This window comes from Ricinus communis, chromosome 1, assembly GCF_019578655.1.
Source record: "Ricinus communis isolate WT05 ecotype wild-type chromosome 1, ASM1957865v1, whole genome shotgun sequence".
In the NCBI taxonomy this organism is placed as follows: Eukaryota; Viridiplantae; Streptophyta; class Magnoliopsida; order Malpighiales; family Euphorbiaceae; genus Ricinus; species Ricinus communis.
The window spans coordinates 29598664-29615179 of record NC_063256.1 but is presented as its reverse complement, the minus strand read 5'-3'; the positions used below and the strand labels follow the sequence as shown (position 1 = coordinate 29615179).

Genomic DNA, 16516 nt, shown 5'->3' with positions numbered 1-16516 from the left:
CTGGACTCCGGCCGTGCTTAATTACCAAGAGGCTATCCCTAATTATGCCATTTCAGCACGGTTTCCGTAGCCACCACAGCCTTCAACACGGCTCGTGGTGGCCAACACGGGGAGAAACACGGCAATGGTGAAACCCTACTTGGTGAGATCCATAGTTTCAGCACAGCCTTGAACACGGTCGTGCTGACCAGCACGGCCTTGAACACGGCCGTGCTGAGTTAAATATATAAGAAAAATGAATTTTTCTTAGAAAAAGGAGAGGAAAAAGGAGTGACATAGAGCCCTGGTGGCTGGTTCGGTTTCTGCACAGTATTGAGTGCGAAAGAGAGTTGCGGGGAGTAAGAATCCCGGAATCGCAAGGTTCCGAGTGCAAAACCGTAGTGGAAGCAATTCAGAAGGCAGTTTGGGAGATTAATCAAAGTGTAGATCCAGTTTGGGTATTCATCCAATTCGAGAGAAAAGGGTGTACATGTTTTATTTTCATTATTCTTTCATTGTAATTGATTTCCTAGATTGTTTTAAACATGAACATGTTTAGCTAGACTGATTTAATCCATTGGGGTTTCTTTACTATGTTGGCTTGATATTATATTGTTGGATCGTTTGAGTTGGTTTTGTATTCTTCTTGTTTTCAGTATTAATAAGATTATGCATTATTCATGAGACGTTGTGAATTGTGATGTTTAGATTGCTTTATGAGATTGAGAAATCCGTTTGGCAATTGGGATTTTGAATAACAAGAACTGGTTAATAATCGCTTAGAGATAAGAATAATTAACTAGCCGGATTAAGAATTAACAAAGCTTAATAGAGGCGGATTAAAGCTTAATGCTAATTTAAGAATCAATCGTTAGGAAGAGATTCCAACTTTAGGTTATTAGGTTTAGGAATTCGGTTATCTCGAGAGAGAAACCGAATTAAGAATTCGGGTAGCATAATTAGACTCACCGATCCTTTATCTTTTGTTTGGTTGCCAACTAGTTTAGATTCCCTTTGGGTTTGTCTTCTTGTCTTGATTATTTCATTTATCAATTACTCTTGCATCTCCCTCAGAACTTAGCTTGTAGTTAATAGTTAGTTTAGAAATTATCATCATCCATTTTAGGTTAATATAACAAAGAACAAAGAAGTAACTCTGGGCTTTCGCTTTCCCGAGGAATACGACCTTGATACTCGCCATTAGTGCTAGACTGCATCGATAGGTACACTGCCTTAGATTGTAGCTAACACGAGTAGCACCCATCAAGTTTTTGGCGCCGTTGCCGGGGAATGTTTGAAAACTAGAGTGAAATTTGCTATTTGTTAATTTAGCCATTTTTCTTTCTTTCTTTCTTATTATTTTATTTTATTTGTACATATTTATTTAGTTTAAGTTTATAATTCAGATAGTGAATGATAAGGAGGTTCAATGCTAAATTCAAACTCTTTGTATGACACATTGGAAAATGGGATCAGGAACCAAGAGAGTGCTAAAAATTGGGATGCCCGTGCATCTTTAGATGCTCGAGTGGAATCATTTTGCAGGGCTACCGATCAACTCTCTTCTCCTATCCTTTCATCTCAAGTCTTTTGTGAATTTTGTTGTGGTTTACATGTGTGTAATGATTGTCCATTGTATAGTGATGTTGCTCATTGTTCTTATAACTGTGAACAGGTGAATTATACGGGAAGTTGGCCAAATGACTCGTATGGAAGCACCTACAATCACAAGTGGAGCACTCATTCACCCTTTGGATGGAGCTTAGATGGCCAAGAACCACTAGGAATTTAGCAATTACATCAGCAGCCTAATCTTGCACCTTCAACTCAAGATAAAGAGTTAGTGTCAGAGGAGCTGATGGTGAGGTTCATGACAAGTCTTGAGGAAAGATTCCAACAAATAGAGAGGGTACTTGAAGATCAACAAGCCTCAATTAAGAACATAGAGCATCAAGTAGGCTTAATCTTCAAGTTACTAGCTGAAGAGCAATTGGGAACTCCATCAAACGCTACTGAGTCCGAGGAGCATTTGAGCGCCATCACTTTGCGTTCAGGTGAGAATTTTTCTGGTTTATCTACTATGTTTGACGATGATGCTTCTGTGCAGGACGATTTCTTGAACATGGAGATGGAACTAGAAAAGGAAGAGGCGAGCATAATTCCTCTGAAAGACTATCAACAGGAATGTACAGTTGATGATGCTGAGTTGCAGTTAGAGGAATTGTTGGTAGATTTTCCACAAGTCCCTTTGATGATGGACGATAAGCACGAGTTATCCAATGATGAAGTCTTGGAGGAGCTCGAGTTTCTTCTAGCAAGTGAACCAAGCCGGGGACCGAAGAAAACCATCGACACTCAAGAGATTGCCCAACCATCGATCCTTCCAATTGTTGAAACTCTAGCTTTCAAATTGGAAGAGCCCTAGAGCATCATGACTACGTTCAATTATACGAGGAGCTAGTCTTGCCCATCATATTGGCGACTTGCTTGATAGTCGGAAGAGGAAATTGACGATTATCCCTCTAGCGGATACTTGAAGACATTTGCTTGGAAGAAGGATGGATGGTCGTCGATCACGCCCATTTGCCTTTCACCATGAGTCCAAATGAAGACTCATCACATCAAAAAGAAGCGCTTTTGGGAGGCACCCCAAACTTTATCTTTAATCTTTAATATTTTAACCTTTTGTTTTGAAAATTTTTATTAGTTTTAGTTTTCATATTTTCAGTTTCGATTTTATTTCTTTATTTTATTATTTTCAGATTCTACCGAGGAGGCACTGAATTTCCATAACATCAGCCTCGATGGATGATCGGTGATCCCTAGATCTTTTTATTTTTCTGCATTTATTTACTTTATTTTTCATACATGTCATGCACTTGGATTGTATTGCTTTTGTTCTCTTAGTTGAGCATTCCATGCGGGGTATCCATAACATTTTACACTGAGGACAATGTGTTCTTCAAGTGTGGGGTGCTTATGGGTAAACCTTAATCTCTTATATGGATTTTTAATATATCTGAAATTGCTATGGCTAGGTGTTGTGTATTTTTAGGGGATGTTAGGACACTGTGTTTTTATGCACTTGAGTATGCTATTTTTGAGCTGATTGATGACTTGATTTATAGAATTGTAGTTACTTTTCTTTGTTGTTCATTGTCCTTAGAAAACAATTTATGGTGTTTTACACATCAACCCCGCCGGGTTAAACCGGTGTTATTTAATTATTTTTTCGAATTGTCGAATTTTAACTTAGAACGTTGATAATATCATATGCATGTGTTTCTTAAGTAATGATTCAATTAATGATATTGCGAACCAACTGCACCTAATACCACACCTGAAAGTGAGATTTTGAGCCAGTTGAGCATTCATTATACTTATGCTCTTTATATTTCTTGTTTGAGTGTGCATTGTACTTAACTTTGCTTCTAGAACTTGCTTTGTAATGCGTGTTGAAGTTACATGAATATTGTGAATACCATGAGATGATTTGGGCGATTTAGGATTCACCACATTTGACCAAAAGTCTATCACCTTATGTTTCCATTAGTTAGCCGGTTTTGAGCCTTAACCTTTTCTTCATAATCTACACCTATACACTTCAATTATACCATTCTTTACATTTATCTTTCCTTTACCCTTATGCTGGAATTTCTTTCTGTGATTTATTCAACTTTATGTGGGATTAAAATGCTAGTTGCTATGTTGGTAAATTCACTAAATCTTTTGATATTTTAAATGCTCCCTTTGATCCAATTTGTATTTGTTATTCTTTATGTTTATTCGAGTTGTATGCGGTAATAAGTACGCTAGTTCATTATTATAAGAAAAAGAGAAAAAAAAAGAAGAAGAAGAAAAAAAAGAATATATAATAAACAAATCTCTTTAATTATTTATCTTTTTATTGGATTTAGAGCATTTGCGAGCGTTATTCTATGAAGTAGGGATTTTAGTGAATGATTCTTTTTGTGATCTTAGGCATTTAATCCTTTGAGCATATACTATTGTTTATCGCACGAATTCCAGCACTTTCACACTTTTATCCAAATCTCCGTACCTTTACCTTAGCCCCATTTCAACCTTGGTAAAGACCCTTTGATTTTGGTATTTACTTATTCACAGTAGCGAAGATATGATTTATGAGCAAGCTTATGGTGAGCGGGTCTTATGCATTTGCTTTGAGGGATTTGTTATTCACCTAATATACACTTTGAGCGACTTGAGTGATCCCTGTGAGGCATTGGTTCATGATGTTTGTGTTGAGTTGTCATTTAAGTTACTCGTGCATTAATATTATTTCCATTCTTTATTAATGATTTGTAATTTGATTTATGATTGAGTATCCTTTGAGATGTGTTGAATACTCTCTGTTGTGGACTAGGGGCATAAACTGAAAGGAATTGCTAACTGTAGTTTTATGGGGTGAGTTGTTAATTGCTTGAGGACAAGCAGTAGCTTAAGTGTGGGGTAATTTGATAAGCATCATAATACATATGTTTTCATGCCCGATTGTTTACATTTTTTATGCATGATTATCCCGTTTTATGCTAGAATCAGCTGTCTTTTGTTTCCTTTCTCATTTTAGGTCATTTTCGAAGGACATCATCAGTAATCGAGGGACATACGTGTGATTACGGACCAAAATCCATCAGATTGGGCGAGGAGTAGCACCCAGAGGGTTGAGCACGGCCTGGACTCCGACCGTGCTTAATTACCAAGAGGCTATCCCCAATTGTGCCATTTCGACAGCTCAGTAGCCACCTGACCGCGTGGTGGCCAACACGGGGAGAAACACGGCCGTGGTGAAACCCTACTTGGTGAGATCCACAATTTCAGCACGGCCTGGACTTCGGCCGTGCTGACCAGCACGGCCTTGAACATGATTGATTTTATAAATTACCAATCTTGCTGCTCGTGCCTAAATCCTGAATCGAACTCGGCTCCTCTCTCGAGCTCACCAAGTTCCTAAACCTGCTCTAACCTAATGGAATCTCTTCCTATCAGATTATTACAGATTAGCATTAAGCGTGATTTAGATCTATTAAGAGTTGTTAATTCTTAATCTGGCGAGTGAATTAACCTTATCTCTAAGTGTTAACTACCAGTTCTTACTATTCAATTTCCAGTTGTAACAAGCATTTCTCAATGTCAAGAAACAACCTAAAACATAATTAATTCAACGTCTCAAATTAACTTAATCAAACTTTATTACTAAACAGTAAGAAGATTACAAGAATGGCAAATAAAAATCCAATAATTAAGCACAATCCATCAACAAAGGTGAACCCTAATGGGTTCGGCAGCCCTAGTTACTCATAATGAAAGAAACAAATATAAAAGGAAATAAACAACAGAAAAGGAAATGGAACATGTAACCCCTCTTCTCCCGAATCGAAGTGGAAATGTCGCAAGCACCAATTCTGAAACCAGCCTCAAGTATGGATCTCGGATGTCTCGGTCAATCGTCTAGAAACTTCAATCCTTGCTTGAATCCCCCAAATCAATCCTTTGAACTGACGTTGGTCTCCCAAAATGTCAAGAACAGAGGTGCATAAGTTAGGGGTCACGCGTGTAGAGAAGTCTAGAAATCAGAAGCGGAACCATGTCTCATTTTACGTGCGCCTACTTATGGGCAGAAGTGCCCTAGCTCGTGCCACGGCCCGTGCAAATGTGCATGGCCATGCAATTGCCCGTGCAAAGGCCTCGAATTGCACGCTAATCAAGGAATCGAGTCCGACAAACATCTAATATGCATAAATCATCCATATAGCTTGGTTTCTGCCCGAAAATCAATCAATTTCTCATCAATGAGTCTGAAAACCTGAAAAACTCAGAAACATACCAAAGTGCGATCAAACAGGAATAAATATGACTTATATACACAAATAAATGACTGATAAACAATCAATAAATATGCATAGAATCATCTACATCAAACTACCCTACACTTAAGTGTTTGCTTATCCTCAAGCAATCAACAACTCACTCCTCAAATAGATACCAAATAACTCAATCAAATACTTTACAGGAGGTTAGCTCAAAACAAGTCTCAAAACTCCGTGACAAATTTCCTTAAAATCCCCAAATCACTAAATCCTTGAGACAGAGAACAAAGTTAATAAAGCTGTTAAAATTAAAATGATAAACTGTCCAAACTGAGAATTCGAGAACCATGCCTTACAAGATGTCACTCAAAACACACAAGTGTATATAGGTGAAAGAATATCGCTAAGCTCTCAACACAAAAGTACAGAAAAAGGTGCTTACCGTAAGCTTGCTTATAGATCCAATCTCCACTACTGTGAAATAGTCAATAACCATGATCAAAGGGTTTTGAGCCAGGTTGTAATGGGGTTAAGATAGGGTATGGAGAAATATGGAAAGTGAGCTGAAAGTTGCTGGAAAATTATGTAGGTAATGCAAGAATATAGCCAAGGATCAAATGCTGTACCAAAATTGAACACTAAGTTGCTATAATAATAAGATGATGCTTGAAAATATATATATATTTTTTTTACTCCTGCAACAACAGATAAAGCAGGATGAAGTAATACAATGCTCAATCAAAGTAGTAAAATGATATGTACCATTTGGATTGAAGGGAGCATCTACAAAAAATCTAGTAACTTAGTGAATATATGCAAATTGATCCAAAATGAAATGCAGCATAAACGTACATAATTTCCAGTAATAATGGTAGAAAGAATGGTAGAATGAATAGAAGTGATAAAATGAGTGCCAGAGGTAAATTACAATGAAAGAAAAAGGCTAAGGCTCAAAATAGGTTCACTAAGGGAAAAACAGGGTTAGGCTTTTGGCCAAATTGTGTAATTCCTAAGTGCCCAAATCATCTCATGACTATCGAAAATTCATGTAATCTCAAAAGTCATCACAAAGCAAGTTCTAAAAAATAAAAATTCTGCACAATGCTCACTAATCAAAAATAGAAGGAGCATAAAAGCCTCACTATTTGAGTGGGATAAAATTGCATGAATTCTCAAACCAAAGTTTAAACAATCAAACAATCTAATAAGCATCAATATTAACAGTGTTCTATATCCAAGATAAAGTAAAATGAAAAAAATTAAGGAAAAATACCAGTTTTACCTGGCTTGATTGAAATTAAGAGATTCGTTTATTGCCTTCTTTCAACAAGATTCGATAAAAAGGTATACGGGTATCCATTCAAAAGAGAAAAATTATCAACTACTTGATTAAAACAAAACTCAAGATAAGGACAGTAAGAATGAACAGACTCAATCAATAAGGGAAATGAAAGCAAGATAAAAGCAGCAGAAACAAAATTGGTACCTGCACAAAACTAAGGTACCTACCCCACACTTGAGAAAAACACTGTCCTCAGTGGGAACAAGTTAGGCACTCCAAAAAAAATAAAAAAAATAAAATACGCACAAAGAAGCAAATTATGGGAGTCCACAAAAAAAACTGGAAAACTAAAAGAAAAACAAGACAACAGAAAGAGATAAAAACTAGAAATTCTACTGGATATTGCCCTTGATGTGTGATTTAACACTCCAAAATATGTTAGTCCTCAAAATTACGTATGAGCATCGAGTAGGCTAACTCCTGCAAAACTCAAGAATAAACACATCCCAGACAACATCTAGTAAAAGGTTCAATAAAATAAAATATCCTCAAAATAAAACAAACTAAAAACAAACTGAAGTATCTAACTAGAAAAATAACTACATAAATAAAGATGTCCAAAAACTAAAAAGAAAACATAAATAGATTCGGGAATGCCTCCCGAAGGCACTTCTTTTTGTTCAAGTCGTCTAGCTGGACTCTGCAACAGCATTCCTGCATCGCGGGCAAGTTGAGAAGGTGGGCTCAATGTAAGTTGGGGCCTGAGGCATATAAGCGCAAAGAGAAGGTCTGTTGTGTGCGGTAGATGACTAAGGAGGTGCTCTCCGCATCGAGTTGGAATGCCCATTCATCCACTCCGAATTCTGGCTAGGTGACCTGTCATAAACAAACTTGCAACTACCCTTCTCTGGTCTATCATAGCACAAAGTCTCAAATTGATACAAGTTGTTTCCTTCAGATGAATAACACATATCAACAGGGAAAGAAACATGTATAGCATCATCCATTTGTACATCTTGTGGTTGTTTATCACATGCAGGACCAATTCCATCAATACTACAAATGGCATGAACATGGTTGGTGGAAGAACTATCAAATGGGGATAAACTAAAAGTAACACAGTCATCCCCTACATTAAGTTCTAACTTTCCCTCAAATACGTCTATTTTAGCTCTAGCTGTGGCAAGGAAAGGTCTCCCCAAAATAAATGGTACACCATGCTCGTTATCCATATCCATAACCACAAAGTCCATAGGAAATATGAACTTATCTACCTTGACTAGCACATTCTCCACAATCCCCCTAGGAAGCTTAACAGAACGGTCAGCTAATTGAATGCACATCCTAGTGGGTTTTGCCTCCCCCAAACCTAGCTTATTGAACAAACTAGTAGGCATGACATTTATGCTAGCCCCCAAATCACCTAATACATCATCAACACACAAATTACCTAAAGTGCAAGGAATAGTGAAACTCCCTAGATCGTGATGTTTCTCTGGCAACTTGCTCTGAAACACTGCTGAGCATTCTTCGTTAAGCTGAACATAGGCTATCTCCTCCAACTTCTTTTTTCTGCTAAGTATGTCCTTTAAGAACTTGGCATACTTCGGCATCTGCTCCAATGCATCAATAAAAGGCAAGTTAATATGCAGTTGTCTAAAAATATCTAAAAACTTACTAAACTGCTCTTGCGCTTCTGCTTGTTTGACTCTAGCAGGATAAGGAATCTTAGGTTGATATTCCCTGACTGGAATTGATTTCACCTTTTGTTCCTCAGGTTCCTTAACCTTACTACTCGCCTCAACCTGCACATCAATAGTGGAGTCGTCAAAAACAGGCTTAGAAGGAGCTGAAACTAACTTACCTGAACGCAAAGTGATGGCGTTCACGTGCTCCCTCGGGTTAGACTCAGTGGTGCTAGGGAGCGCTCCTTGTTGCCTCTCAGACAACATCTTAGAGATTTGGTCAATCTTGGTCTCCAAGTTCTGAATCAAGGCCTGCTGATTCCTAAGTACACCATCAGTTTGTTGGAACCTCATCTCTGTAGACGTCACAAACTTCATCATAAGCTCCTCTAAATTTGATCTCTTTTCTGGTGGAGAAGGAGCTTGTGCAGCCCACCGGGTCAGAAGTCTCTGAAAACCAGGTGGACCCTGAGCATTATTGTTCCTCCAACTGAAGTTGGGATGATTATGCCACCCAGGGTTGTATGTGTTGCTGTAAGGATCGTTCTGCTGCCTTGGGGCATTCGCCATATAATCAACCTGCTCAACATCAGAAGACACAGCAAAAACATATGGAAAAGTAGAGGAAGATGAAGCAAATATACCTCCCGCAGTACAGTTTGCACTGTAGTATGGGGCACCACAAAACTCGCAGCTAACGTTCGCTGCATGAACCAGTATCTAGAGTTAGTTAATCTTCTTAGTCATAAGTTCCACCTGAGCTGCCAAGGCTGCTGTAGAATCTACTTGGTTGACCACTCCTTGTCTTCCTGGTCGGCTCCTAGAGGATTGCCACTGATAATTGTTCATGGCCATTTCCTCTATCAAGTTTTGAGCCTGCTCGGGTGTCTTACTATTCAGCACCCCACCTGCTGCAGCATCCACCATCTGCCTCGTCGTAAGGTTCAACCCGCTGTAGAAGGTTTGAACCTGCATCCACACTGGCAATCCGTGATGTGGGCAGCATCTCAAAAGGTCCTTAAACCTCTCCCATGCATCGTACATGCTTTCATTATCAAACTGCACAAAAGAAGATATGTCATTTCTAAGTTTAGTAGTTTTAGCGGGAGGAAAATACTTATATAAAAATTCTTCAGCCAACGCCTTTCGGGTAGTAATCGTCTGCTGTGGAAGAGATTGCAACCATCTCTTAGCTCTGTCCCTCAAGGAAAATGGAAACAATCTCAGCCGAATGGCATCATCGGTTGTTCCATTTATCTTGAATGTGTCATAAATCTCCAACAAGTTGGAGATATGAGCATTGGGATCCTTGCTTGGCAATCCTCCAAACTACACGTTCTGCTGGATCATCTGGATAACATTCTCTTTTATTTCAAAGTTGTTGGCTGCTACAGCAGGTCTGACTGTACTAGTTTTCGTCCTATCCAAAGATGGTCGAGCAAACTCGTACATCATCCTCTAATCGTCATCGGCCTAGGGGTTGAGGTTCTCTATCGCGTCAGCTCCTTGAACCTGAACTATAACTCCGTCCTCCTCCTCAACTGCCTGCAAATGTCATCTCGATAATCTGAGAGAGCGCTCTGGGTCGGATAAGGGTGCTATGGGATCAGGGTTAGAGCTCCTGGTCATAAACTACCTGAAACCGACAACCAAACAACCACCAATTAACAAAAATAATAAATTAAAGAAAAAAGAATAAATAAATGAATAGATAATGACTAAATTAACACAAAAACAATTCACTCTAGTTCACCGTTACTTGTTCCCCGGCAACGGCGCCAAAAACTTGATGGGCTACTGATGCAACCTACACCTAAGGCAGTGAACCTATCGATGCAGCCTAGCACTAGTGAGTATCAAGGTCGTATCCCTGGAGATCGGGTGAACCTAAAGTTACTACTGTTCGCTATGTTATCTAATATGAAATAAGGTGTGAGAAGTCAAAATTACTTAACTAATGACTATGAATGCAAATAAATGAATGAACAACAACTGACAATCGAAAGACAACCGTAACAAACGAAGCAAACCCGAAGGGGACCCAAGTGATGGAATTCTAAGGTTGATTTTATAAATTATCAATCTTGCTACCCGTGCCTAAATCATGAATCGAACTCGGCTCCTCTCTCGAGCTCACCAAGTTCCTAAACTTGCTATAACCTAATGGAATCTCTTCCTATTATATTATTATAAATTAGCATTAAGCGTGATTTAGATCTATTAAGAGTTGTTAATTCTTAATCCGGCGAGTGAATTAACCTTATCTCTAAGTGTTAACTACCAGTTCTTACTATTCAATTTCCAATTGTAACAAGCATTTCTCAATGTCAAGAAACAACCCAAAAGACAATTAATTCAATGTCCCAAATTAACTGAATCAAACTTTATTACTAAACAGCAAGAAGATTACAAGAATGGCAAATAAAAATCCAATAATTAAGCATAATCCATCAACAAAGGTGAACCCCAATGGGTTCGGTAGCCTTAGTTACTCATAATGAAAGAAACAAATACAAAAGGAAATAAACAACAAAAAAGCAAATCGAACATGTAATCCCCTTTCTCTCGAATTGGAGTGGAAATGTTGCAAGCACCAATTCTGAAACCAGCCTCAAGTATGGATCTCGGATGTCTCGGTCAATCTTCTAGAAACTTCAATCTTTGCTTGAATCCTCTAAATCAATCCTTTGAACTGACGTGGGTCTCCAAAAATGTCAAGAACAGAGGTGCAGAAGTGAGGGGTCGTGCGTGTAGAGAAGTTTAGAAATTAGAAGCGGAACCCTGTCTCATTTTACATGCGCCTACTTATAGGCAGAAGTGCCTTGGCCCGTGCCATGGCTCGTGCCATGCACGGGCCATGCAAATGTGCATGGCCATGCAATTGCCCGTGCAAAGGCCTCGAATTGCACGCTAATCAAGAAATCTACTCCGACAAACATCTAATATGCGTAAATCATCCATATAGCTTGGTTTCTGCTCGGAAATGAATCAATTTCCCATCAATGAGTCCGAAAACCTAAAAAACTCAGAAACATACAAAAGTGCGATCAAACAGGAATAAATGTGACTCAAATACATGAATAAACGACTAATAAACAATCAATAAATATGTATAGAATCATCTACATCAAGCCATTTTTCACTCATCTCATTTGCATTCATGTTTTCATTTTTTTCTGAGTTTTTTTGTTGCGTTTGATCTTAAGTTCCATCTCTCTTGTAATTCTATATTTTTATTAATATTATTGCTATATATCCTCTCATAATATTGCTTCACTTTTATCTCTCTTTTGTGCCTTTATAAGCTATCTTGATTATTTCACTTTTTGAATTCAACAAAGGGGGAAAGAATAAGCAAAGAACTTAACTTATATAACTTATAACTTATATGTATAAATTGAGGGGGAGCAACATCTTAAGGGGAGATTTTAAGATTTCTTGAGATTTCTACACTTTTGAAATTTATCAAAGTTTTTATCTCTTTTGATCAATTTGTTTATCAAAATAAAAAATGGAGAAATTTTTAGCCTAAGTGCCTTGTCACGTGGCTTAATCCCTTATTTTGATCTTAACAAACAAATTAAAGATTTGATCTAATGATGTTTCAAGTATTGATGTTGTAGAATAATCCTAGAAAAGTTACTCCAAAATTACAACCGCACCAAGAGGACGTGACGGCAAAAAGCAAAACTTTCATAGCAGAAACTCCAAGTATACAAAAGCTCAAAATTGCGACTGCACTAGGATGGGTGCAACTGCAAAAGTAGAAGTTTCAAGGTAGAAATAAATGGTTTAGAAAGCTCAGAATCGCGCCGCACCTCAAGTGGGCGCAACCGTGAAACTTGAAGTCTGAAGTAACCGTTAGGAACCGCCAATGGTAATATTAGAAAGTTGCCAATGCCATGTCGCCACGTGAGATAGCCGTTAGAGGCATTTCAAGATTCATGACGGCAATTTTGCATTTCGACAAGTGCATTTAATGCACTTTCTTAAAGCAAAATATGGAGATTTTTTAGAATACTTATGTAACGGCTCTTTGAGGTTTTTAGGCTATGAAAACCAAATCAAATGGCCATTAATGATTGATAAATAAGCTCAAAAGTCCATACTATTGTGCATTCAATATATCTTATTCTTACAATTAATTTCTTCAATCTTGGTTGTTGTAAGAGCTTGAATGCTCTTGTAAGATTTGAGTGTTAGCCTAAACACTTGGGAGAAGGTTTAAGGGTTAGCCTAAACAAGACTCTTATAAGGGTTGTGTGTGAGCCACTAAAACAAAAAGTGTAAGGTTTAGTGTGAGCCCTAAAATACTAAATTAGGAGTAAGCTTGAAAAACTCCATTTGTAAAGACATATAGTGTAGTGAATTCCTAATTATATATTGGGGAATGGATATAGGATTTGATAAGACCCGAACTACTATAACTTCTTGTGTCTTATTTTCTATACTTTTTTCACATTTTCTTAGACCAAATTTTGAATTTTCCATCCTTCTTTATTCACCAATTCACCCCCTTTCTTAGTTCATAAGGACAAACACAAATGTAATTTTTGATGTTTCTTCCTTCAATACCTTGAACAAAAAGCCTAAAACGCTTTGGAGAATAAATCTCTAAGGTGTTCTCTCTCTAAAAGTTATGTAAAAGTCAAAATCCTTTAAAAATAAAACATAAAATCCTTAAATATTAATATGAAAATAGTTTTACATGGGGGCCACACGAGGGTGTGATGAAAGATCAATTTCACAATGTGGAATTAAGACTGGGTCATATGGGGGTGTAAGCTCCCCGTATGGATTCTCTAAACTTCTGCCTCTTTCATACAGGACTCACACGACAGCCACACAGGAGTGTGGAATGCCCTTATAAATCTGCCAAATTTCTACCTAAAGTTGTCCATTCCAAGAGTCACTCATACATCAACCATATGGCGGTGTAGCCTCCTTGTGTGAGTCTACCTAGTTTCCGCCAATCTCAATCTCAATTCCTTGTTGTGACACGGGGGTGTGGCTTCTCGTGTCATGCCCGTGTGAACACTACAACTTGATTGAAATATTTGCTTTTTACTCGATTCTCATAATTTTAGATTTCCTTTTACTCATCGACATGGATTATCCTCATATTGCCTATGAAACACCGAAAAACAAGCTGAACAAACAAATAAAACTCAATTGGAGGGGTAAATCAATACAAAACAAAGCTCAATAGTAAGTGCTTTTAGCACTTATCAGCGACCACTCAAAAAGAGATACCAAATACATTAAGCTATTTGGAATTGAACAACTACCGGCCTTTTTTTAAAAGCTATGTCAAACATCCTATGAATCAATCAAGATTGAGATGATTTTATCATATAAGTTGGAGATAAGCAAATTAATAGGATAATTATTAATTTACCTCCAAATTTTTACTCTAATATATTAATTGCCCTTGTGTTATTTTATTATATTAAAATCCCCTTACATTTCTACAAAAATAACTATTATCCCTCTGCGTCCAAAGTTAATGCAGTCAAAAGACTAAATTAATAGATTAAGCTACAACTTGATCCTTAAATTTTTACCAAGTATGAACCTCATATAAAATTAGTTTTTTATTAAGTTAGTTTGGAGTTATTAATTTTAATGCAAGTAACAGTTAGTTTTACGATAAGTAGATTTTAGTATCTAATAAAAATAATTAATTATCATTTACTTAATTACTCTAATTTTTAACACAATTTAATTCTAAAAGTTTCAATATTTGAAAATACTTATATTTAGAGCAATACTATTAAATTACTTCATAATTTAATTTTAAATTATTAAAATGAAATGCATATTTAATGTTAGAAACATTACTTTTATTATTATTATTTTCTTAAACATTAGAATTAAAATATAGTAAAAATAAAAATTGTACTCTAATTTGATAAAAAATTAAATTTTTACGAGTTTAATAGTTAATAAAAAATTTAAGGATCAAATTATAATTAGTTTATTAATTTGGTCTTTGACTTTGTAAAAATATAAAGGGGATTTAGTATAATAAAATTGGCATAAGGAGCAATCAATGTATAGGCAAAAGGTCAAAAGATAATTAGTTAAACCTAAATTTATATGAATAAAGTAAGGAAAGAAAGAAACTTATATTTACACAAGTTTACACTATGACGAATGAGTTATACAAGGACTTTCAAGAGGTCATTGATCTTAGTACTACTCTCGTCCAACATGTTTAACTTCAAAGCTCTAATAGGATCCGATGCATAAATGCTGATATGATTATACCCATCTTAGAACTACCAATTTATTGGGACTTCTCTCTCTCTATTTGTTTCTCTCTTTATCACTTTATTTTTTCTTATCGTTTGCCTTTAGGGTTTCTTAACAAGCACCATTGTGGTCTTTATAACTAGTTTTTATTTCACTTTTTTTATTTTCTTAGTTTTAGCTTGTGACAGCCTGGCCTAGAGAAGCAGCAATGAGGGCGGAAAGTAGATGCTGGGGCAAGGATAGGATGCTTGCACAAGGAGCAGCTTTTGGCAAGCTTCTAGGATGGCAACACTCTGAGGTATAGGGGTACATGAATGAATTGAATTGCACATCAAAATGGGGCAAGAATGATTGATAACATATATATAAAGAGTTGAAACTAATCACATGAGGCGTCTTTTGGTTGTTTGGCTATAGAGTTGTAGGAACTCTAAAGTTAAACGTGCTTGGTTCAGAGAAATCCCAGGATGGGTGACCTCCTAGAAAGTTCTCGAACCCGCCAAAGAGACAAAACTGTGAGGCTGGTGGGGGCTAAAGTAGATAATATCTCATGTGATCTAGTTCCAGGCCATTACAAATGGTATCAAAGCAGGACCCCTCTAGTAGAAGTCTAGTTCAAGGACGAACCAAGAGGAAGCTGGTGGGCATGCGATAGCTTGGCCTAGAGAAGTGGTCCGACAAGGGTGGGAAGTGGACGCCGGGGAAAGGATAGGATGCCTCGACAAGGTGGTGGCTTCTGGCAGGCTTCTAGGATGGCAATACTCTAAGGTACGGGGGTAAATGAATTAATCAAATTGCATATTCAAATAGGACATGAATGGTTGGTGATAAATATGTAAAGAGTTGGAACTAATCACATGAGGCGCCTTTTATTTTTTTAGCTATGGAGTTGTAGGAACTCTAAAGTTAAATGTGCTTGATTCAGAGAAATTCCAAGGAAGTTCTCGAACCCGCCAAAGGGATAAACCGTGGAAAGTTCTCGAACTCGCCAAAGGGACAAAACAGTGAGGCTAATGGGGGCCAAAGCAGACAATATCTCATGTGATCTTGTTTCGGGCCGTTATATAGCTTATTCTTTAACTTCAATGCTCCTACCTAGGCTTTATCTTGGTATTTCTTGTTGTAGGATTTCCTTTTGTTGGCTTGTTATAGCCCCAGTGATTTGGCGTCATCCACACCTCAAACCCATTGAAGTCCTTTAGGAGTTTGTCTTTCGATAGATGTGGGTGAGAATGAAGAGAAGCTGCTGGGTTTGGTTTGGAGTTTGAGTAGAAGCTATTTTGATCTAGATCCTTTCCTCAGTTGGCTCACCTCCACCTTTACTGGAAAACATGGTTATGTTACATTCTTAGCCAAAGACCTTCTTGCATTTCCTTTAAAAGAAATTCATGCGGCACTACTTTTAAAAAAAATATTTTAATGATCAAAAATATTTTTACTTCTTTTTCAAAACTTTTATTTCTACCGTTTTTTATTCAGAATTTTGT

General features: G+C 37.2%; 1 non-coding gene across 1 annotated transcript; it reads left to right on the top strand.

Annotated features, from left to right (window-relative positions):
* The first annotated feature begins 9759 nt into the window (after positions 1-9759).
* LOC112534229 lies at positions 9760-9866 on the top strand. Its single transcript, XR_003078530.1, has one exon. It is a non-coding gene; the product is annotated as a small nucleolar RNA R71 (small nucleolar RNA).
* The last annotated feature ends 6650 nt before the right edge of the window (positions 9867-16516 follow it).